A 24,832-nucleotide genomic window follows, 5' to 3' on the forward strand; every position below is an offset into this window, starting at 1 on the left:
TGTATTTAAACTATATGTATGAGAATATAAATGTTAAACATTTGATATACCATACATCAAACGTATGGTCTGTAAATGTCTTTTTTGTGGTTTTGCAAGTTGTTAAACAACTAAGGGTTTGGCTTGTGTTCTTGTCTAGGATATATTGTTCTTTTGTTTGTTCAGGCTCTCAATGCAACAATGTCTGTCTAACATATGGTGCCTATCTATTGACTGTCTAACTAGACACAGTCTATCTATCATCCGGATACCCTTAAGTATAGGGGCGCCACTGTACTGTATGCGACTCTACCAACTTGTACAGTGTGTAGAGCACTTCTGTTACCTGGGCATGTATGCCATTCACAGACTCCAGCTTTTGAATTGCCCACAATGATGCAATATAGAGAAGCAGCAAATTCGTAGCTACAGTATTTAAATATGTCAATTAACAGCATTAGAGTGGGACAGCATACGTACAGTCAGCTAAGTGTAGCCTTCACTTAGCTAATTTATATTATTACATTTACTGTAGTTAACGCAGATTCTCATGTTAATATACAATAATGGGGTTATTTTTCTATGAACAGAATTGAGACAACTATTCTAGTTTGGTAACACTATAATTGTGTTAATTACACCTGTGTGCCATGGTTCTGTCTCCTACAGATAATTTCTGAGAAGTGCAGATTACATGACTGCACAGATTGCTGGTAGAGGCCAGGATCTGCTCACTTCGGACTCCTCAGGGAAGATAATCTGCCGAGATCAGCACAGTTTCTATTTCTAGGATGACATTGTTCTGCTCTGCGCCGCTCTCGCAGCCTTTTCCCAGCAGCATATCTAGGCTCCGTAAGAATAAACAACCACAAACCTTAACTCCTTCACTTCTAGGTCAGAAAACCACAAGGTATATATTCCATATGCGACATCATTAGTCGTCCTGGCAGCACAGCAGTGTTTCAAAGGCAGAGCAGCAATCTGTTGGGTCACAAGAGATCAATGATGCCACAATACAAAGATTTTGTCATCATATTTCTGAGTCTTATACCCCGGCTTGTTACCACATGTGAGGCAGCACATGCATATGTCTGATTGTTCAACAAAAGTTGCACATTATACACATTAGAATATAGCTGCCTTTAATTCTTTTTTATTAATTTCCTTTAAGTCAGTTCCACTGCATGCTTGGGCTAATAGTGTACACCAAGTCTAATTTTGCAGCCTGAAATGACTGTATCAAGGGCAGGCAGACACACAGAATCTGTCACTGGCAAAGGCTGGCCGGTGATTTATGGTAGAGGGGTTCACAGCTCACTAGTACCTGTGCTATAATTATCCTGCTCATCAGCTGGAAGGTACATGCGTGCTCCCCTCGCAGTGCTGCAGTGCTCTGATTGGTTCCAGCATTCAACATCTTTTCAAGACAGAAAAGAAAAAGAACACAAGGTAGCTGTGTGCCATCCTATATAATAACAGTGGTACATATAGCAAGGAATTAAAACTATTTTATTTTTAAAACTTTATCTATAGTATTCACAACATAGAAATGTTTTGCTTGTCAAACTGCTGGAGCACCTGTTATTTAATGCTCCACTTTTACAATGATCATTCTATATTTTAGTTTTCTTTAGCAAGACATCAGCTTTCACAATATATATAATTGCACATGCACTATTTCTTTGGCACTAATGGGTTATGGGTCTTGCTGTCATATGAGCAGGAAAAGCCATACATTGCTGTATTTTGGAGGTCATTCCGAGTTGTTCGCTCGTTGCCGATTTTCGCTATACTGCGATTAGTCGCTTACTGCGCATGCGCAAGGTTCGCAGAGCGCATGCGCTTAGTTATTTTACACAAAAGTTAGGTATTTTACTCACGGCATAACAAATCTTTTTCATCGCTGTGCTGATCGTAGTGTGATTGACAGGAAGTGGGTGTTTCTGGGCCGAAACTGGACGTTTTATGGGAGTGTGCAAAACGCAGGAGTGGCTGGAGAAACGGGGGAGTGGCTGGGCGAACGCTGGGTGTGTTTGTGACATCAAACCAGGAATGAAAAGGACTGAGCTGGTCGCAATGGCAGAGTAAGTCTGGAGTTACTCAGAAACTGCGGGGTAATCATTACGAGAAAATTAGCAAAGCTTTCGTTAGCAATTCTGCTATGCTAAGATACACTCCCAGTAGGCGGCGGCTTAGCGTGTGCAATGCTGCTAAAAGCAGCTAGCGAGCGAACAACTCGGAATGACCCCCTTTATCTGCTAGAAATAGCAAACATTTGACCTAATGGTACTAACCATAAATATATACTTACCTGACATGTTGGAAGCTGTTGCTCAGGAAGATCTGGACAGCCTCATGTTGCCTTATTCGGAATCAGGAAGATATCCCGGCTGTCGAGATCCTGTCGGTCAGCAGACCAACGCCGGAATCCTGACAGCTGGAATACCGGTGGCGAGCGCAGTGTGTCCCCTTGCTATGCTTTGGGCCCAGAGGCGTCTATTCCCCCTCAAGTGGTGGCGTGGACCACCACCCAAGTGGGGGATCCGGGCGGCTGCTGCACATAGGTAAAGTCTGCCACTGGAAAAAATGCATATCATAAACAGAGCATAATAAATAAATCAGCTTAAGTATATATATTGTAAGTTAAGTTACTGGCAGCAATGTTTACCTCATAGATCAAACAAAGGCAAATGTATTCAGGCTAACAGAAAGGCAAAAAGATAACTCGTGGTCATGATAGCAAGACTAGGACCGTCCACAAATATACACAAATACGGATTGGAGTGCTGGACCTCTTTGCACATTACATAGTATATGTACTGTATATCTATATATCGTTAAAGACCAAATGACGCAAGATACATTGTTCAGTCGTTTGAAGTATTGCACAATGTGTACATACTATATCGTTTGTTCTGGAAGTCAAGGGAAATCGAGAACACAATGGTGACATTCATACATCTAGTGTGTACCCAGCTTTAGGTTTCAGTTTGGACACATCCCACCCAAATCTAAATCTTCCTGCACGTTAGGCCCGATTCAGACCTGATTGCTGTTGTGCGAATTCGCACAGCAGCCAATTATTGAATGACAGCGCATGTGTATGCACTGCAATGTGCAAGCGCTTCACTAAACAGCAACAGGACGGTACGAAAATTTCGATCGCAAGGTGATTGACAGGAAGAAGACGTTTGTGGGTGGTAACTGCCCATTTTCAGGGAGTGTCAGGGTGGGTGTGTGACATCAGCTCCGGCTGTAGGAGTAAGTCCTGGGCTACGCACAAACTGCACAGATTGGAAAAATCATTAGATGGTGAGTGAGTTGCAAACAGATTTGCAGCTGTCCAGTGTCTGGTGGAATTTTCGCACAGCATACACAGTCATTCGCACACTTGCACGGGGCGGGTTTTCACTCTCCCTGGGCAGCGACCTCTGCAAATTTGCAGCACAGCGATCAGGTGTGAATTAGGCCCATTATTACATCTGCCCTACAGTGCAACATGGTTTTGCCCAGGTGCACAGTTCCAAATCAGAATCAGGCCTAGAGTACAGTCATCTGTCATCCTAAACCTAACATTGACTATAAGTACACAAACAATGAACACTTGAGGAACAATATATTAGCATATCAAAGTTATTGGTTAACTAAAGACTTACTTCTACTATATGAGTAATAAGAGGATACAACAAAGCAGTTAGCTGCAATAGCAGCCTCTCACTACCAACTTTCTACACTGGAACAAGTACGGCCTCACGGGAGGCATTCAATCTCTGTCTGGATCCCGGCTGTAAGGATGCTTATGCTGGAATCCCGACACCTGCTGAAATACCAGCAGATACCGCCGGCTGAAATCCCTACTCGGGTGGTGGTCCACGTCACCATTCAAGGGGGAACATAACCCTGTGGTCGCCACCGGGCCCGAAGCGTGGCGAACACAGCGAGCCCACGAGGGGGCATGCTGCATTCGCTGCCAGTATCCGGCTGTCAGGATCCCGGCGTCGGTCTCCTGAATGCGGGTGCTGGGATCCCGACAGCCGGGATATCATACTGAAGCTGGCCTCACAAACTGGGGTTTGCAATGAGTGACAAATCTAACTTTAGAAATCAAACTCTTTACTGCTGAACCTATTTAGCTGTGTCTAAATTATAGACTTTGCATCTGGACTAAGTAATAAAATTAACGTCTAAGTATATTTAACTCCATAGAAGAGCAGACTTATTCAGATAATTGATTGTTTTATTAAATGGTTAGATTATTTTGGGTGTAGTTTGATGTACAAATTTGAATGGCTATTATTGAGTTATTAAAGTTACAATATGCTGGACAAATATTATCATAGTTAAAATATAAGTTCACATTATTGCTGTAAATTTATTTAAAAATACTTTGCATAAGGAATAATAGACCTACTGTATAAAGTATCTTTATAAATATCTACTCTCAAGTAGTGATGTATAAAGTGGTTACTGACTTGTCAAAGTGTTGCTGAATCCACTTCAGAGTTGAAATCACACTTGGGTGGAGTCACTGCAAAGCAGGGGTCAGGGAACTTTGTTACCTTTTACCCCAGAATATATTTAGATACGCCGACGTTACCCCCTTCATTTGAAAGGAAGGAAATCATGTATTATTGTGCATATATACTGGTTATCACTGTTTATATGGCATTTCTGAGATACTGTGTATACAGTGCTTAAAGTGGTCCTAGAGAGGTGGTGGAACTCACCCCCCTCCCCACGGTGCCCATGCAACAAAGGTATTGCGTGCGCCGTAGGCGCGTGCCGCGAAAAGGGGGTGTGGCCTCAAAAAGGGGCGTGTTACACAATAGTAATAATGCCCACAGTAGTAGCACCCCATAATACACATAATGCCCACAGCATATAATCCGACTCACAGCTCCCCCCTCCCGGCACATGTAAACTCTGACAGTTTCCCCCTCCCAAACAAATAATCCCTAACACAGTTTATCCTCCCCAGCACATAATCTCTGACACAGATCCCCCTTCCCCAGCACATATAATCCCACATACAGCTCCCCCTTCCCCAGGACACATATAATCCCACATACAGCTCCCCCCCAGCACATTTAATCCCTCGCACAGCTCCCCCTCCCCAGTACATGTAATCCCACATACAGATCCTCCCCCGCACATTTAATACTTGACACAGCTCCCCCTTCCCAGCACATGTAATCCCACATACAGATCCCCCCCCCACACATTTAATACCTGACACAGCTCCCCCTTCCCAGCACATGTAATCCCACATACAGATCCCCCCCCCCGCACATTTACTACCTGACACAGCTCCCCCTCCCCAGTACATGTAATCCCACATACAGATCCCCCCCCCGCACATTTAATACCTGACACAGCGCCCCCTCCCCAGTACATGTAATCCCACATACAGATCCCCCCCCCCGCACATTTAATACCTGACACAGCTCCCCCTCCCCAGTACATGTAATCCCACATACAGATCACCCCCCCGCACATTTAATACCTGACACAGCTCCCCCTCCCCAGTACATGTAATCCCACATACAGCTTAACTCCCCCCCCCCCACATTTAATTCCTGACACAGCGCACAACATCCCTCCCTCTTCCGACGCCCCCCTCTTTCCTACCTCTCTCTCTCCTTGTGCCAGTACTCCCGTCTCTTGCCCCTGCCATTGAGAGCCACCAAGAGCGTCAGCATGGGTCTCCTGTCCTCTGTGCCTTTACACGGCAGGAGAGACAGACATGTGGAGATGCATCGCCTGAATCCCGCCGCCGCAGCCAGCGACGCTATAGGAGGGAGGGGAACTCGTGGAGGTGGGCTATAAGGTGGTCCTAGTCCTGGCCGCCCCTCCCCATCTATTAATGTGGGTGGCGCAGCGCACAATGAGAGGCGGGGATGGTCTACTCTAGTCAGTCAGGCCGGGTATAGTGGGCTGGAGGTGGCGGAACTAGTTCCGCCTCCCAATACAACTGACGGAACGCAGTTCCGGCCCGTTCCGGCCCACTTTAACCCCTGTGTGTATATATATATAGGTACACCCAAAGACGGCACTCACTGGTCTCACAAAGAAATACTGGACACGGTCCTCTTATCGATAAGAGGACCGTGTCCAGTATTTCTTTGTGAGACCAGTGAGTGCCGTCTTTGGGTGTACCTACATGCTTTCTTTCGACGCAGCACCGTGGCAAGTTATACATGTGGGACAGAAGTAAGTGCCGACCTTTGGAAATTATATATATATTAGAGATGTGCACCGGAAATTTTTCGGGTTTTGTGTTTTGATTTTGTATTCGGTTCCGCGGCCGTGTTTTGGATTCGGACGCGTTTTGCCAAAACCTCCCTGAAATGTTTTTGTCAGATTCGGGTGTGTTTTGGATTCAAGTGGTTTTTTTTCAAAAACCCCTCAAAAACAGCTTAAATCATAGAATTTGGGGGTAATTTTGATCCTATAGTATTATTAACCTCAATAGCCATAATTTCCACTCATTTCCAGTCTATTCTGAACACCTCACACCTCACAATATTATTTTTAGTAATAAAATTTGCACTAAGGTCTCTGGATGACTAAGCTAAGCGACCCAAGTGGGCGGCACAAACACCTGGCCCATATAGGAGTGGCACTGCAGTGTCAGACAGGATGGCACTTAAAAAAATTGGCCCCAAACATCACATGATGCAAAGATAAATAAATAAAAAAAAGAGGTGCAAGATGGAATTGTCCTTGGGCCCTCCCACCCATCCTTATGTTGTATAAACATGACATGCACACTTTAACAAACCCATAATTTCAGCCACAGGGTCTGCCACACGGCTGTGGCTGAAATGACTGGTTGGTTTGGGCCCCCACAAAAAAAAGAAGCCATCAATCTCTCCTTGCTCAAACTGGCTCTACAGAGGCAAGATGTCCACCTCATCATCATCCTCCGATTCCACACCCCTTTCACTGTGTTGATTATAATTCATTTTGATGAACATCATCTTCTCCACATTTTGTGGAAGTAACCTCGTACGATGATCGCTAACAAGGTGACTGGCTGCAGTAAACACTCTTTCGGAGTACACACTGGAGGGGGGGGGGCAACTTAGGTAAAATAAAGCCAGTTTGTGCAAGGGCCTCCAAATTGCCTCTTTTTCCTGCCAGTATACGTACAGACTGTCTGACGTGCCTACTTGGATGCTGTCACTCATATAATCCTCCACCATTCTTTCAATGGTGACAGTATCATATGCAGTGACAGTAGACGACATATCAGTAATCGTTGGCAGGTCCTTTAGTCCGGACCAGATGTCAGCACTCTCTCCAGACTGCCCTGCATCACCGCGAGGGGGTGGGCTCGGAATTCTTAGCCTTTTCCTCGCAGCCCCAGTTGCGGGAGAATGTGAAGGAGGAGCTGTTGACGGGTCACGTTCCGCTTGAGTTGACAAGTGTCTCACCAGCAGGTCTTTGAACATGTGCAGACTAGTGCCTGCCGGAAAGAGAGATACAACTTAGGCTTTAAACCTAGGATCGAGCACGGTGGCCAAAATGTAGTGCTCTGATTTCAACAGATTGACCACACGCGAATCCTGGTTAAGCGAATGAAGGGCTCCAGCCACAATTCCCACATGCCTAGCGGAATCGCTCCATTTTAGCTCCTCCTTCAATCTCTCCAGCTGCTTCTGCAAAAGCCTGATGAGGGGAATGACCTGACTCAGGCTGGCAGTGTCTGAACTGACTTCACGTGTGGCAAGTTCAAAGGGTTGCAGAACCTTGCACAACGTTGAAATCATTCTCCACTGCGCTTGAGTCAGGTGCATTCCCCCTCCTTTGCCTATATCATAGGCAGATGTATAGGTTTGAATGGCCTTTTGCTGCTCCTCCATCCTCTGAAGCATATAGAGGGTTGAATTCCACCTCGTTACCACCTCCTGCTTCAGATAATGGCGGGGCAGGTTCAGGAGTGTTTGCTGGTGCTCCAGTCTTCGGCACGCGGTGGCTGAATGCCGAAAGTGGCCCTCAATTCTTCGGGCCACCGACAGCATCTCTTGCACGCCCCTGTCGTTTTTTTTTAAATTCCGCACTACCAAATTCAATGTATGTGCAAAACATGGGACGTGCTGGAATTTGCCCACATGTAATGCACGCACAATATTGGTGGCGTTGTCCGATGTCACAAATCCCCAGGAGAGTCCAATTGGGGTAAGCCATTCTGCGATGTTGTTCCTCAGTTTCCATAAGAGGTTGTCAGCTGTGTGCCTCTTATGAAGAGCGGTGAGACAAAGCGTAGCCTGCCTAGGAACGAGTTGGCGTTTGCGATATGCTGCTACTGGTGCCACCGCTACTGTTGTTGCTGCGGGAGGCAATACATCTACCCAGTGGGCTGTCACAGTCATATAGTCCTGAGTCTGCCCTGCTCCACTTGTCCACATGTCCGTGGTTAAGTGGACATTGGGTACAACTGCATTTTTTAGGACACTGGTGACTCTTTTTCTGACGTCTGTGTACATTCTCTGTATCGCCTGCCAAGAGAAGTGGAACCTAGATGGTATTTGGTAACGGGGACACACTACCTTAAGAAATTCTCTAAGTCCCTATGAATTAACGGTAGATACCGGACACACGTTTAATACCAACACAGCTGCCAAGGCCTGAGTTATCCGCTTTGCAGCAGGATGACTGCTGTGATATTTCATCTTCCTCGCAAAGGACTGTTGGACAGTCAATTGCTTACTGGAAGTAGTACAAGTGGTCTTCCGACATCTCCTCTGGGATGACGATCAACTCCCAGCAGCAACAACAGCAGCGCCAGCAACAGTAGGCGTTACACTCAAGGATCCATCGGAGGAATCCCAGTCAGGAGAGGACTCGTCAGACTTGCCAGTGACATGGCCTGCAGGACTATTGGCGTTCCTGTCTAAGGAGAAAATTGACACTGAGGGAGTTGGTGGTGTGGTTTGCAGAGCTTGGGTACAAGAAGAAGGGATTTAGTTGTCAGTGGACTGCATCAAATGCCACCCAAAGTTTTTGAACTTGTCAATTACTTCTGATGAATGTGCTCCAGGTGACGTATAAGGGAGGATGTTCCTAGGTGGTTAACGTCCTTACCCCTACTTATTACAGCTTGACAAAGGCAACACACGGCTTGACTCCTGTTGTCCGCATTTCTGTTAAAATAATTCCACACCAAAGAGGTGATTTTTTTTGTAATTTGACCAGGCATGTCAATGGCCATATTCATCCCACGGACAACAGGTGTCTCCCCGGGTGCCTAACTTAAACAAACCACCTCACCATCAGAATCCTCCTTGTCAATTTCCTCCTCAGCGCCAGCAACACCCATATCCTCATCCTGGTGTACTTCAACAGTGACATCTTCAATTTGACTATCAGGAACTGGACTGTGGGTGCTCCTTCCAGCACTTCCAGGGGGCATGCAAATGGTGGAAGGAGCCACCTCTTCCCGTCCAGTGTTGGGAAGGTAAGGCATCGCAACCAACACAATTGGACTCTCCTTAGGGATTTGTGATTTAGAAGAACGCACAGTTCTTTGCTGTGCTTTTGCCATCTTAACTCTTTTCAGTTTTCTAGCGGGAGGATGAGTGCTTCCATCCTCATGTGAAGCTGAACCACTAGCCATGAACATTAGAGATGAGCGGGTTCGGTTTCTTTGAATCCGAACCCGCACGAACTTCACTTTTTTTTCCACGGGTCCGAGCGACTCGGATCTTCCCGCCTTGCTCGGTTAACCCGAGCGCGCCCGAACGTCATCATGACGCTGTCGGATTCTCGCGAGGCTCGGATTCTATCGCGAGACTCGGATTCTATATAAGGAGCCGCGCGTCGCCGCCATTTTCACTCGTGCATTGAGATTGATAGGGAGAGGACGTGTCTGGCGTCCTCTCCATTAGAATAGAGATAGATAGATTAGATAGAGAGAGATTGTGCAGAGTCGCAGACAGAGTTAGTTTACCACAGTCAGTGACCAGTGCAGTTGCTAGTTAACTTTTATTTAATATAATATATCCGTTCACTTCTCTCTGCTATATCCGTTCTCTGCCTGAAAAAAAAAACGATACACAGCACAGTCAGTCACACAGTGTGACTCAGTCTGTGTGCACTCAGCTCAGCCCAGTGTGCTGCACAGTCATCAATGTATAAATTAAAAGCTTATAATTAATTGTGGGGGAGACTGGGGAGCACTGCAGGTTGTTAGCAGGAGCCAGGAGTACAATTATATTAATTAACAGTGCACACTTTTGCTGCAGGAGTGGTGACCAGTGCCTGACCACCAGTATAGTATTGTTGTATACTACTAATATCTCTTTAAATATCAACCAGTCTATATTAGCAGCAGACACAGTACAGTGCGGTAGTTCACGGCTGTGGCTACCTCTGTGTCGGCACACGGCAGGCAGTCCGTCCGACCAGAATTGTATTATATATTATTATATACCTACCACCTAACCGTGGTTTTTTTTTCATTCTTTATACCGTCATAGTGTCATCCTAATTGTTACGAGTATACTACTATCTCTTTATCAACCAGTGTACAGTGCGGTAGTTCACGGCTGTGGCTACCTCTGTGTCGGCACACGGCAGGCAGTCCGTCCGACCAGAATTGTATTATTTATTATTATATACCTACCACCTAACCGTGTTTTTTTTTTCATTCTTTATACCGTCATAGTGTCATCCTAATTGTTACGAGTATACTACTATCTCTTTATCAACCAGTGTACAGTGCGGTAGTTCACGGCTGTGGCTACCTCTGTGTCGGCACACGGCAGGCAGTCCGTCCGACCAGAATTGTATTATTTATTATTATATACCTACCACCTAACCGTGGTTTTTTTTTCATTCTTTATACCGTCATAGTGTCATCCTAATTGTTACGAGTATACTACTATCTCTTTATCAACCAGTGTACAGTGCGGTAGTTCACGGCTGTGGCTACCTCTGTGTCGGCACACGGCAGGCAGTCCGTCCGACCAGAATTGTATTATTTATTATTATATACCTACCACCTAACCGTGGTTTTTTTTTCATTCTTTATACCGTCATAGTGTCATCCTAATTGTTACGAGTATACTACTATCTCTTTATCAACCAGTGTACAGTGCGGTAGTTCACGGCTGTGGCTACCTCTGTGTCGGCACACGGCAGGCAGTCCGTCCGACCAGAATTGTATTATTTATTATTATATACCTACCACCTAACCGTGGTTTTTTTTTCATTCTTTATACCGTCATAGTGTCATCCTAATTGTTACGAGTATACTACTATCTCTTTATCAACCAGTGTACAGTGCGGTAGTTCACGGCTGTGGCTACCTCTGTGTCGGCACACGGCAGGCAGTCCGTCCGACCAGAATTGTATTATTTATTATTATATACCTACCACCTAACCGTGGTTTTTTTTTCATTCTTTATACCGTCATAGTGTCATCCTAATTGTTACGAGTATACTACTATCTCTTTATCAACCAGTGTACAGTGCGGTAGTTCACGGCTGTGGCTACCTCTGTGTCGGCACACGGCAGGCAGTCCGTCCGACCAGAATTGTATTATTTATTATTATATACCTACCACCTAACCGTGGTTTTTTTTTCATTCTTTATACCGTCATAGTGTCATCCTAATTGTTACGAGTATACTACTATCTCTTTATCAACCAGTGTACAGTGCGGTAGTTCACGGCTGTGGCTACCTCTGTGTCGGCAGTCGGCAGGCAGTCCGTCCATCCATAATTGTATTATTATTATAATATATACCACCTAACCGTGGTTTTTTTTTCATTCTTTATACCGTCATAGTGTCATACTAGTTGTTACGAGTATACTACTATCTCTTTATCAACCAGTGTACAGTGCGGTAGTTCACGGCTGTGGCTACCTCTGTGTCGGCAGTCGGCAGGCAGTCCGTCCATCCATAATTGTATTATTATTATAATATATACCACCTAACCGTGGTTTTTTTTTCATTCTTTATACCGTCGTCATAGTGTCATACTAGTTGTTACGAGTATACTACTATCTCTTTATCAACCAGTGTACAGTGCGGTAGTTCACGGCTGTGGCTACCTCTGTGTCGGCAGTCGGCAGGCAGTCCGTCCATCCATAATTGTATTATTATTATAATATATACCACCTAACCGTGGTTTTTTTTTCATTCTTTATACCGTCGTCATAGTGTCATACTAGTTGTTACGAGTATACTACTATCTCTTTATCAACCAGTGTACAGTGCGGTAGTTCACGGCTGTGGCTACCTCTGTGTCGGCAGTCGGCAGGCAGTCCGTCCATCCATAATTGTATTATTATTATAATATATACCACCTAACCGTGGTTTTTTTTTCATTCTTTATACCGTCGTCATAGTGTCATACTAGTTGTTACGAGTATACTACTATCTCTTTATCAACCAGTGTACAGTGCGGTAGTTCACGGCTGTGGCTACCTCTGTGTCGGCAGTCGGCAGGCAGTCCGTCCATCCATAATTGTATTATTATTATAATATATACCACCTAACCGTGGTTTTTTTTTCTTTCTTTATACATACATACTAGTTACGAGTATACTATCTCTTTATCAACCAGTCTATATATTAGCAGCAGACACAGTACAGTGCGGTAGTTCACGGCTGTGGCTACCTCTGTGTCGGCACTCGGCAGCCCGTCCATAATTGTATACTAGTATCCAATCCATCCATCTCCATTGTTTACCTGAGGTGCCTTTTAGTTGTGCCTATTAAAATATGGAGAACAAAAATGTTGAGGTTCCAAAATTAGGGAAAGATCAAGATCCACTTCCACCTCGTGCTGAAGCTGCTGCCACTAGTCATGGCCGAGACGATGAAATGCCAGCAACGTCGTCTGCCAAGGCCGATGCCCAATGTCATAGTACAGAGCATGTCAAATCCAAAACACCAAATATCAGTAAAAAACCTCTTTTTTTCTTTGCGTCATGTGCTGTTTGGGGAGGGTTTTTTGGAAGGGACATCCTGCGTGACACTGCAGTGCCACTCCTAGATGGGCCCGGTGTTTGTGTCGGCCACTAGGGTCGCTAATCTTACTCACACAGCTACCTCATTGCGCCTCTTTTTTTCTTTGCGTCATGTGCTGTTTGGGGAGGGTTTTTTGGAAGGGCCATCCTGCGTGACACTGCAGTGCCACTCCTAGATGGGCCCGGTGTTTGTGTCGGCCACTAGGGTCGCTAATCTTACTCACACAGCTACCTCATTGCGCCTCTTTTTTTCTTTGCGTCATGTGCTGTTTGGGGAGGGTTTTTTGGAAGGGACATCCTGCGTGACACTGCAGTGCCACTCCTAGATGGGCCCGGTGTTTGTGTCGGCCACTAGGGTCGCTAATCTTACTCACACAGCTACCTCATTGCGCCTCTTTTTTTCTTTGCGTCATGTGCTGTTTGGGGAGGGTTTTTTGGAAGGGCCATCCTGCGTGACACTGCAGTGCCACTCCTAGATGGGCCCGGTGTTTGTGTCGGCCACTAGGGTCGCTAATCTTACTCACACAGCTACCTCATTGCGCCTCTTTTTTTCTTTGCGTCATGTGCTGTTTGGGGAGGGTTTTTTGGAAGGGACATCCTGCGTGACACTGCAGTGCCACTCCTAGATGGGCCCGGTGTTTGTGTCGGCCACTAGGGTCGCTTATCTTACTCACACAGCGACCTCGGTGCAAATTTTAGGACTAAAAATAATATTGTGAGGTGTGAGGTATTCAGAATAGACTGAAAATGAGTGTAAATTGTGGTTTTTGAGGTTAATAATACTTTGGGATCAAAATGACCCCCAAATTCTATGATTTAAGCTGTTTTTTAGTGTTTTTGGAAAAAAACACCCGAATCCAAAACACACCCGAATCCGACAAAAAAAATTCGGTGAGGTTTTGCCAAAACGCGTTCGAACCCAAAACACGGCCGCGGAACCGAACCCAAAACCAAAACACAAAACCCGAAAAATTTCAGGCGCTCATCTCTAATGAACATAGGCCAGGGCCTCAGCCGTTCCTTGCCACTCCGTGTCGTAAATGGCATATTAGCAAGATTACGCTTCTCCTCAGACGCTTTTAATTAAGATTTTTGGGTCATTTTACTGAACTTTACTTTTTTGGATTTTACATGCTCTCTACTATGACATTGGGCATCGGCCTTGGCAGACGATGTTGATGGCATTGAATCGTCTCTGCCATGACTAGTGGCAGCAGCTTCAGCACTACGTGGAAGTGGATCTTGATCTTTCCCTATTTCACCCTCCACATTTTTGTTCTCCATTTTTTAATGTGTGGAATTATATACCAGTAATATTATTATATCAATAGCAATGGCCTACTGTACTGTACAACTATATACTGTTGGTCACCAAAATGCTGCACTGTACTACTATATATACTGCTCACAAAAATGCAGCACAGATATGGAATGGGTACTTGCAGTGACACTTAGCTGCAAGATACAGCAATGGCCTACTGTACTGTACAACTATATACTGTTGGTCACCAAAATGCTGCACTGTACTACTATATATACTGCTCACAAAAATGCAGCACAGATATGGAATGGATACTTGCAGTGACATGGAGCTGCAAGATACAGCAATGGCCTACTGCACTATACAACTATATACTGTTGGTCACCAAAATGCTGCACTGTACTACTATATATACTGCTCACAAAAATGCAGCACAGATATGGAATGGATACTTGCAGTGACACAGAGCTGCAAGATACAGCAATGTCCTACTGTACTGTACAACTATATACTGTTGGTCACCAAAATGCAGCACTGTACTATATACTGCTCACAAAAATGCAGCACATATATGGAATGGATACTTGCAGTGACACAGAGCTGCAAGATACAGCAATGGCCTACTGTACTGTACAACTATATACTGTTGGTCACCAACATGCTGCACTGTACTACTATATATACTGCTCACAAAAATGCAGCACAGATATGGAATGGATACTTGCAGTGACACAGAGCTGCAAGATACAGCAATGGCCTACTGTACTGTACTGTACAACTATATACTGTTGGTCACCAAAATTCTGCACTGTACTACTATATATACTGCTCACAAAAATGCAGCACAGATATGGAATGGATGCTTGCAGTGACACAGAGCTGCAAGATACAGCAATGGCCTACTGTACTGTACAACTATATCCTGTTGGTCACCAAAATGCAGCACACTGAGCACAGATATTTGCAGCACACTGAGCACAGATATGGAGCTTTTCAGGCAGAGAACGTAGATATTTGCAGCACACTGAGCACAGATATTTACAGCACACTGAGCACAGATATTTGCAGCACACAGAGCAAAGATATGGAGCTTTTCAGGCAGAGAACGTAGCCACGTCCTCTCCGTTCAATCTTCAATGCACAAGTGAAAATGGCGGTGACGCACAGCTCTTTATATAGAATACGAATCTCGCGAGAATCCGACAGCGGGATGATGACGTTCGGCCACATTCGGGTTAACCGAGCAAGGTGGGAAGATCCGAAGCTGCCTCGGACCCGTGTAATATAGGTGAAGCTCGGGGGGGGGGGGGGGGGGGAGGGGGGTTCGGATCTCGACAAATCGAACCTGCTCATCTCTAATATATATATATATATATATATATATATATATTTATTATTATTATTATTTTTGCCAATTATTTTTTGGCAATGAATGGGTTAATTAACACTTTCTCCCCAAAACACCAGAATGAATGTAAGAAAGATGGATGAGGGGGGGAAGGGGGGGGGGGGGGAGACACGACTTTTAGGAGACAGATGGTCACATCCTCACCTCAGTAATGTCAGTGGGTATTTCCCACTATTATGTGGGCCACTGCCTGATCCTGCGGAACTCCGTCAGTGGTCAGCCACAGAACACTTCAAGTTCTGTGTGTGGGTTGGCGGGCCGCGGGTGGGAGGACAGGACAGCGCAGGACGGGCGGGCGTGAGAGAGCGCAGTGTGATGTCAGCACATCACACCACGGCCAGGATCACAGCACAGGGCAGCCAGGAGCACAGCGCAGGGCGGTCAGGAGGGAGTGCGGTGTGATGTCAGCACGTCACGTCACATCGCGAGCCGGCCGGTGCTGGATGGGGCTGTGTCTCGGCAGCGCGACCGTCCATTACCCCCCAGGAATTACATTTTTACCCCATTTGGGGTAATTTACCCCTGTTCCCTGACCACTGCAGAGATGATATCTACAGTATATATTATTGATCTTTATATCTGTAAAGAAGTGTTCCTTGCAGTGTAAAATGATTTAAGCTGGGTACACACTCCGACATCGAAACGAATGCCCATCAGCCCAGATTGCCCATACACACTTTAACAATGTTAAAGAAGGACAGATCGATCATGTTCCGTCCTTCATTAGCATACTACAGGACACTAGCAACAGTGTCGCCATCGGGGGGAAGGCTGCCAGGACTGCAGTGCCGAGCTGAACAAAGAGGGGACCCGCCTGTGCAGCAGCAAACTAGGATATCTGTATAGACAAAAAAAAATTACAATATTGACAAACGAATACGTGAAACACAAGGAAGAATCAAGTTTAACATAAGTCAGAGAGAAGGCAACATTATGGGGGGAATTCAAATGTTTGAAAAGTCAGTTGGGTGTCACCCAACCGACTTTTCAAACATATGAATTCCCCCCTATGTCTGCAGGATCATGGCAGAACAAGTAGCACACTGGGAAACTCTGTCTGACAGAAGTGTGGCAGGGCTATGGTATAAATATATATCTGTGAGAGGGAGGTGACTGGGGTATATGTGTGTGAAAGGAAGGTGGATGAGGCAGGGCTAGGGTATCATATAATTATGATAACACCTGCTCCCACAACCCAAAATTTGACTATTTTCTTTTAAAAACTGGTTTCTAAACCAATTAATGCCCAGCCCCCACTGTAGCTCCACCCACACTATCCACAGCTCCACCCCCAGGGGTCCTGCCTATTTTGTCAGTCCTGGGCACCACAATTTCTGATGGAAGCCCTGGTTAGTGATATCATCAAGTTTGATGTGCAGCACATCAAACCTGACAATGTCACTAGTGACCGTGGGCACCCACATATCAGGCATACACACTGTCCGATATGCGCAGATGTGAGCAATATGTGGGTCCAATCTGTCGGATCAGATGACATATCGCTCAGTGTGTACCCAGCTTTACGCCCCTTACTGTAATTTTGTGTCAATTTCATGCCTTGTCTAAACGCCCATTCCAGCTCTCGTCCAGCCTCCTAGTATAGTTGCAGGTCAGAAATAAAACTGAAAAAAGAAAATGCAGTAAAAATCCACAACTTACTAATAGCTGAGTACACACACACAGACATACACACACACAGGCACACAGACGCACACACACACACACACACACATTCTGAGTAGGATGTAAATCGATATATCTCACGATTTTGAGATGGCTGCATGTGTGTCTGACTCGCAGCCTGCTGGTTTACCTGCATTGTAGGTTGCTCCCCACCCACATATTAAAGGGGGTGAAACCCTATGGCATTTGGGCCCATTGGTGAGTACAAGCACTAGGCTATAACATGCTCAGCTGGGGACACTATAACGTTGAAACCTGCAGTGTGTTGTCTCCCAGCTGTAATGTCCACCTGATCAGTAAAGAACTGTTTCCCGTAGGAAGAATTGGACTTGCTAGAGATTAGGCACCCCCTTGAAGCACTAGGCTCATATGTCACCCATGAAGTGTCTTTAGCATACATGTACTATTAGAAGACAGAGATGCTGATAACCTCATTGAGAAAAGCGCTATAGAGGGAGATGAGAAGACAGACAAGGACAAAGCTAGGGGCGTAGCCAGAACTTTGTGGGCCCCATAGCAACATTTTGAAGGGGCCCCCATCCCAATGCTTCTAGAGAGACACAATAATTTTATGCCCCATAATAGTGCCCTAGTTCATTTTCTGAAATATAGTAGAGCCTTATTTAATGTTATGCCCCATAGTAGTGCCCTAGTTTCTTTTATGAATCGCAGTAGTGCCTAAGTTCACCCTATGTCACATTTCAGAGCTGCCAGTACACATTATGCCGCACAGTACCCCCAATTCACATTATGATATATAGTGCTCACCGTTCATATTGTGCCTCATTACAGTGCCCCGGGTCATATTATATAACATTGAAATGCCCTCCAGTTCATTTTATACCACACTACAATGAGCAGGTCCAGGGGCATACCTAGATATATTGCAGGCCCCAAGGAAATAGTTTGAAAGGACCCCTACGTACCACCCAATGGCGAAAAATGTATATAACACATGTAACTGTGACAGGGAAGGTGGCCCCTCTCAGCTCTGGGCCCCATAGCAGCTGCACTGCCTGCACCTATGGTAGCTACGCCCTTGGACAGAGCCTTGGGCCACCCTGACAAGTAGCAGAAAAGGAGGGGACGTTTGAGATAAGTGTGTACACAGAGACAGAACTGTTGGACAAGTAGGAGTTTAATCAATATGGTACTCTATTGCAGGAGCCAATAATATGATTTGAAGAAATGCAGGTAAGACTTTGAGAACATGAATAGAGAAATAATGCTACATTTTGCTGCAAGTAATCCTTGTGGGGGTAGATTCAGCAGACTGAGAGAACAGAAACTGAATTCGGATTATGTCTAGAAAGTAATGGATGAAGAGGAAAGAGATGAGGCAGTTGTATGCAACTTGCTCAAAAAGATTAGAGACAAAGATGAAGAATGGGGAAGACCAGGACATGTTTGAAGAATGAAGAGAAAGTATCAGAGGCGAGAGATAAGCTGACTAACTGGGCAATATGAAAGCAGGATATTAGGGTGAACTGACCAGAGGAAGCGAGAAGGTATAGGATGAATGAAGTAAGTGGAGTGTATAGAGAAAGAATGGTGTGAACCCCTGAAACGAGGAGAAAGAAGACACATAAGTACAGATACCAATATGTCTCTTGGCGCTTAATTATATAAAAAATAACAAATAAGTACCCTAAATGGTTTACACCTCCAATTGTCAGTCAGCTGCAGGGTCTAAATTTATGCCTGTGTACGCAAAAACACTAGTAGTACTCTCCTGTTGCCACAGGAGATAACACTTAAATGAAAAATATATTCACTCTGCGCTTATTAATAGGGTTCGTAGGATGATTGAATACACATGCAGTAATATTAATAGTTTAATTTAACAAAGTATATTTTATACCAACAGAAGATATATAACACAAATAATAACAAATAAATTAAAATAAAATATAAATATCGAGAATATATCACATATCATAACATAACCAAATAGCCTATCGCTATAAGTATACCATTAAGAGTGTACATACACTTGATAGCACTTTCCAACTTAACGAGTTGCTACTAAGAGGTGGATCAATTGCCTATACTGTATCAGTGCACTGATGTAAATGATTTTCCATAAAAGGACATTTATATTAAGAAGTAGTGATCTCAGTTCTTAACAGTCCCACAAGTGATAATAAAAAATTGTCCCGATAAAGTGCTTATCCCAAGCACCTAATAGCAAATGTGGAGCGCTAATACAAAGCTGAGAGATAGATTGCTTGTAGCCATAGACCGGTAATACGTGCTCAATTATGTCAATGGATTACACCAAGCTCACCACTGAGACATGATTACACAGTTGATCGATGCAGGGTCAGCAATGTTAAATTGGAAGGAGCTGGCTGGGAGGTACCGGACGTCTCCGTTCTCCCCGATATGTGTGCCGCTACCACTTCCAAATACCGCCCTACGAGATCCTGCCGTGGAGGTGGGTTGCTATCTGTGTAGGAGCTGTCCCCGGAATTGGACGTGCAGTCACCAGTGGCCTCTGACGTGTTTCGCTCGTACTGGAGCTTTATCGAAGAGTCATCGATTTACTCTCCGGGGACAGCTCCTACACAGATAGCAACCCACCTCCATGGAAGGGTCTCATCGGGCGGTTATTGGAAGTGGTAGCGGCACACATATCGAGGAGAACGGAGACGTCCGGTGCCTCCCAGCCAGCTCCTTCCAATTTAACATTGCTGACCCTGCATCGATCAACTGTGTAATCACGTCTCGGTGGTGAGCTTGGTGTAATCCATTGACATAATTGAGCACGTATTACCGGTCTATGGCTACAAGCAATCTATCTCTCAGCTTTGTATTAGCGCTCTACATTTGCTATTAGATGCTTGGGATAAGCACCTTATCGGGACAATTTTTTATTATCACTTGTGGGACTGTTAAGAACTGAGATCACTACTTCTTAATATAAATGTCCTTTTATGGAAAATCATTTACATCAGTGCACTGATACAGTATAGGCAATTGATCCATCTCTTAGTAGCAACTCGTTAAGTTGGAAAGTGCTATCAAGTGTATGTACACTCTTAATGGTATACTTATAGCGATAGGCTATTTGGTTATGTTATGATTTGTGATATAGGCCCTCATTCCGAGTTGATCGGTCGCAAGGCGAATTTAGAAGAGTTACACACGCTAAGCCTACGCCTACTGGGAGTGTATCTTAGCTTCTTAAAATTGCGACCGATGTATTCGCAATATTGCGATTACAAACTACTTTGCAGTTTCTGAGTAACTTCAACCTTACTCTGCCTGTGCGATCTGTTCAGTGCTTGTCGTTCCTGGTTTGACGTCACAAACACACCCAGCGTTCGCTCAGACACTCCCCCGTTTCTCCAGCCACTCCTGCGTTTTTTCCGGAAACGGTAGCGTTTTCATCCACACGCCCATAAAACGCAGTGTTTCCGCCCAGTAACACCCATTTCCTGTCAATCACATTACGATCGCCGGAGCGATGAAAAAGCCGTGAGTAAAAATACTATCTTCATTGTTAAATTACTTGGCGCAGTCGCAGTGCGAATATTGCGCATGCGTACTAAGCGGATTTTCATTGCGATGCGATGAAAAATACCGACCGATCAACTCGGAATGAGGGCCATAGTCTCGATATTTATATTTTATTTTAATTTATTTGTTATTATTGGTGTTATATATCTTCTGTTGGTATAAAATATACTTTATTAAATTAAACTATTAATATTACTGCATGTGTATTTAATCATCCTACGAACCCTATTAATAAGCGCAGAGTGAATATATTTTTCACATAAGTACAGATGTATTAACCTGGAGAAGGCATAAGGAAGTGATAAACCAGTGATAAGTGCAAGGTGATAAATGCACCAGCCAGTCAACTCCTAACTGTCAATTTGCTTATTGGAGCTGATTGGCTGGTGCGTTTATCACCTTGCACTTATCACTGGTTTATCACTTTCTTATGCCTTCTCCAGGTTAATACATCTGCCCCAATAGTAGAACTGGAGGTGGTTGGGGGACGGTTCTTAAGGGATGTGATGGCATGGCAGATAGACTCCACTGTGAATGTGAAAGTCAAGTGTAGTGAGGTAGAAGGGGAGGGGGTAGGGAATTGAAGATGGTGGGCACTAACTTCATGATTGCATTGACATGAATAGCCAAATTGCTGCAAGGATAAGGCAGGACACATCTGTATAAAGGAGTTTATTTACGAAGCATCGCCCGACATTTAAAATGTGTTACTAGAAAAATGGCGCTAATAAAATCATTGCCCTTTTAAATTTTTGGCAAAAACACGATTGGAGGCAGCAGGTTTTAGAACTCAGTGCTTAGTAAATATACCCCAACGTTTTCCTATGAGTAGAACAGCATGCTAATTCTTCCCCCATTACATTTGTTGATTTTCTTGGACGTATATTTAGCAAAATTATGGGCTGTGAGAGGACTGCTTTGAGGAAAATCAACAATTTGTCCAACATCTATAAAGAAAAGAAAATAAGTCAGAGAACTTAAGGAAAGAACAGAATGGGAAAGATGAGACAAAAAGATGTGCAGGAAACAAGTGCGGTTGAGAGGCTGTAAATAGAGGAGCTGGCGTGGGTGGGAATGTTACACTTCCCGCAGACCTGGCGGGATTAACATAGGCTGCATTTAGTGAAAATAGGTTATTTAGTGTAATGTAAAACCCGACGTCGGGAGACACCTCATAAGCAGCTACTTTTCTAACGATTACTGTAAATTTGTGTTTTTGGCAGAATTTGTTATCTTTTGCTGAATAAAAAATAAATAAAAATCCCATGCCTAACATACACTATATACAGAATCATGAGTTTACACATACAGTACTTCATGTGATAAGTGATATCTCGTCAGTGTCGGACTGAGGCATAAAGGGCCCACCGGGGGGATGCAGTGGTAGGGGCCCTTGTTTAGAGGTGTGGCCCGCCACCACATTGGTTTGCCTAACCATGAGAGAGTGCATGGGCTGGGCCACTTGATTAAATATATATAGTAAATAGTGCTAATGCATGCATGATAATGTACCAGAGTAATACACCATAGTCCTGTGCAGTATAAGATAATATGTATAATGTACAATTCAAGTGCACAGTCTGGAACCTGATCTATAGTGGAGGGGCAGGGGCCCCCAGACAGTGGGGCCCACCGGTGGTTTCCCCTGTACCCCTGTGGGCCAGTCCAACCCTGTAACTCGTGTGGAGACACATAGGTCAACATGACCACAGCTATTGCAACAATGTGGATATCCAATACATAGATTTAAAATGAATCTGTACACTGCAAAAATAATTTCATGGGTAATTGTCATATACTGTACAGTAACTCCATTACATGTAAATACAGGTTCAAACTAAAAGCCTTTCTCACTCCATATTGGCAATGATTTTATCCTTGGCTGCATTTTATCCATGATAAACATAATTTCTTATAACTGCAATAAGAAACTATATATTCGGGCAACGTATTAAAAAGTCTTACAGGGGCAAGGTTTTGATTGGAGCGCATCTTTGCAGTGTAAAAAGTTAAGTGACCGCTTACACAAAGGCAAACCTTTACCTCAGAGGAATCCTAAGGATTCCTCTCTGAATAAATGGCGAACATGTAGGCTATGCTAAGCTTTTTGTAGCTTGGTACATTTGACAATATGCTGCGAAAGCACACAGGTAATAATGGATTGTTTATCAATCGCAACAGTCACACTCACACATGACAACCAAACCAGAGTCATCTAATCAAATGATTTTTGACTTTGACCTCCGCTCCCCAATGCCAACATTCTAAACCTAATAAAAGTTTCACTCACAGAAGCTGAGTGACACAAATACCACAATTGTAAACAATATCTGATGACAGCATCAATGCCACTTCTGTCAAAAAATATACAGTACAGGTTGAGTCTCCCTTATCCAAAATGCTTGGGACCAGAAGTATTTTGGATATGGGATTTTTCCGTATTTTGGAATAATTGCATACCATAATGAGATATCATGGTGATGGGACCTAAATCTAAGCACAGAATGCATTTATGTTACATATACAACTTATACACACAGCCTGAAGGTCATTTTAGCCAATATTTTTTATAACTTTGTGCATTAAACAAAGTGTGTATACATTCACACAATTCATTTATGTTTCATATACACCTTATACACACAGTCTGAAGGTCATTTAATACAATATTTTTAATAACTTTGTGTATTAAACAAAGTTTGTGTACATTGAGCCATCAGAAAACAAAGGTTTCACTATCTCAATCTCACTCAAAAAAGTCTGTATTTCGGAATATTCCGTATTTCGGAATATTTGGATATGGGATACTCAACCTGTATTATCTATTGTTTCTCAATCTTACAGATGTAAGGAATCAATTTTCATGGGACAGTCCTGATTTGTGGACTGTGAAACAAGTGGAATTTCAGACACAAAATTAGTTCTGGGCAGCTTCTAGTGGCGTTTAGGTAGATCGAGGATGGGCTGATCTTGTCCAAATTCTATATTTTCAAATGTTGGAAGGCTGGAAGCTACGAATTACATGCATTGATTCCATCCGTGGTGCATTATGATGACCTTGTGTCCTGAGATTTACACATTCCAAGAACCACCACCCCACACATTTCCCTTGTGACGTATGCATTCCACACCTTGCCAAATATGATACCCCAATTTTACCTTATCTCATGCCTCCACAGTCCCCCCTGTCACTTATACCCTCCCCTCTATCCCTTTACCACATACTGTGCACACACTTATACTTCTCCTGTTGTCATGTACAACACCATAGGCGTGACTATAGTGGGTAGAGACCCCCAGGCACCTCGCCATTGCTATAGGGTCGAGAGGCTTAGGGGGCCCACCTCTGGGACCTGATTCAAATGCACCCAGGTTATGTAGTTGTAGGCCAGGTTCCCATAATGGCCTATTAAGTACTGTGTGGCATAATGTAAACTGGGGGCATTTTGTGGCATGTGTACTTGCAGCAGTAAAATGTGACATATTGTTAACTTTATGTACTACAATGTGACATAATATGGACTGGGGGCACTGTGTGGTGTAATGCGAAATAGGGCATTACTATGGGGCATAACATGAACTAGGGTAATACTATGGTGCATAAAATGAACAGCTGCTGTGGACAGAGGTGGGCCCATTCAAAATGTTGCTACAGTATGTGGCCCACAAAGTACTTTCTACATTTTTAAGTTTGAAGGCCAATTTATGTTTGTGGTACAACTAGAGATGAGCGCCGGAAATTTTTCGGGTTTTGTGTTTTGGTTTTGGGTTCGGTTCCGCGGCCGTGTTTTGGGTTCGACCGCGTTTTGGCAAAACCTCACCGAATTTTTTTTGTCGGATTCGGGTGTGTTTTGGATTTGGGTGTTTTTTTCAAAAAACCCTAAAAAACAGCTTAAATCATAGAATTTGGGGGTCATTTTGATCCCAAAGTATTATTAACCTCAAAAACCATAATTTACACTCATTTTCAGTCTATTCTGAATACCTCACACCTCAC

The sequence above is a fragment of the Pseudophryne corroboree genome, chromosome 8, assembly GCF_028390025.1.
Source record: "Pseudophryne corroboree isolate aPseCor3 chromosome 8, aPseCor3.hap2, whole genome shotgun sequence".
Classification (NCBI taxonomy): Eukaryota; Metazoa; Chordata; class Amphibia; order Anura; family Myobatrachidae; genus Pseudophryne; species Pseudophryne corroboree.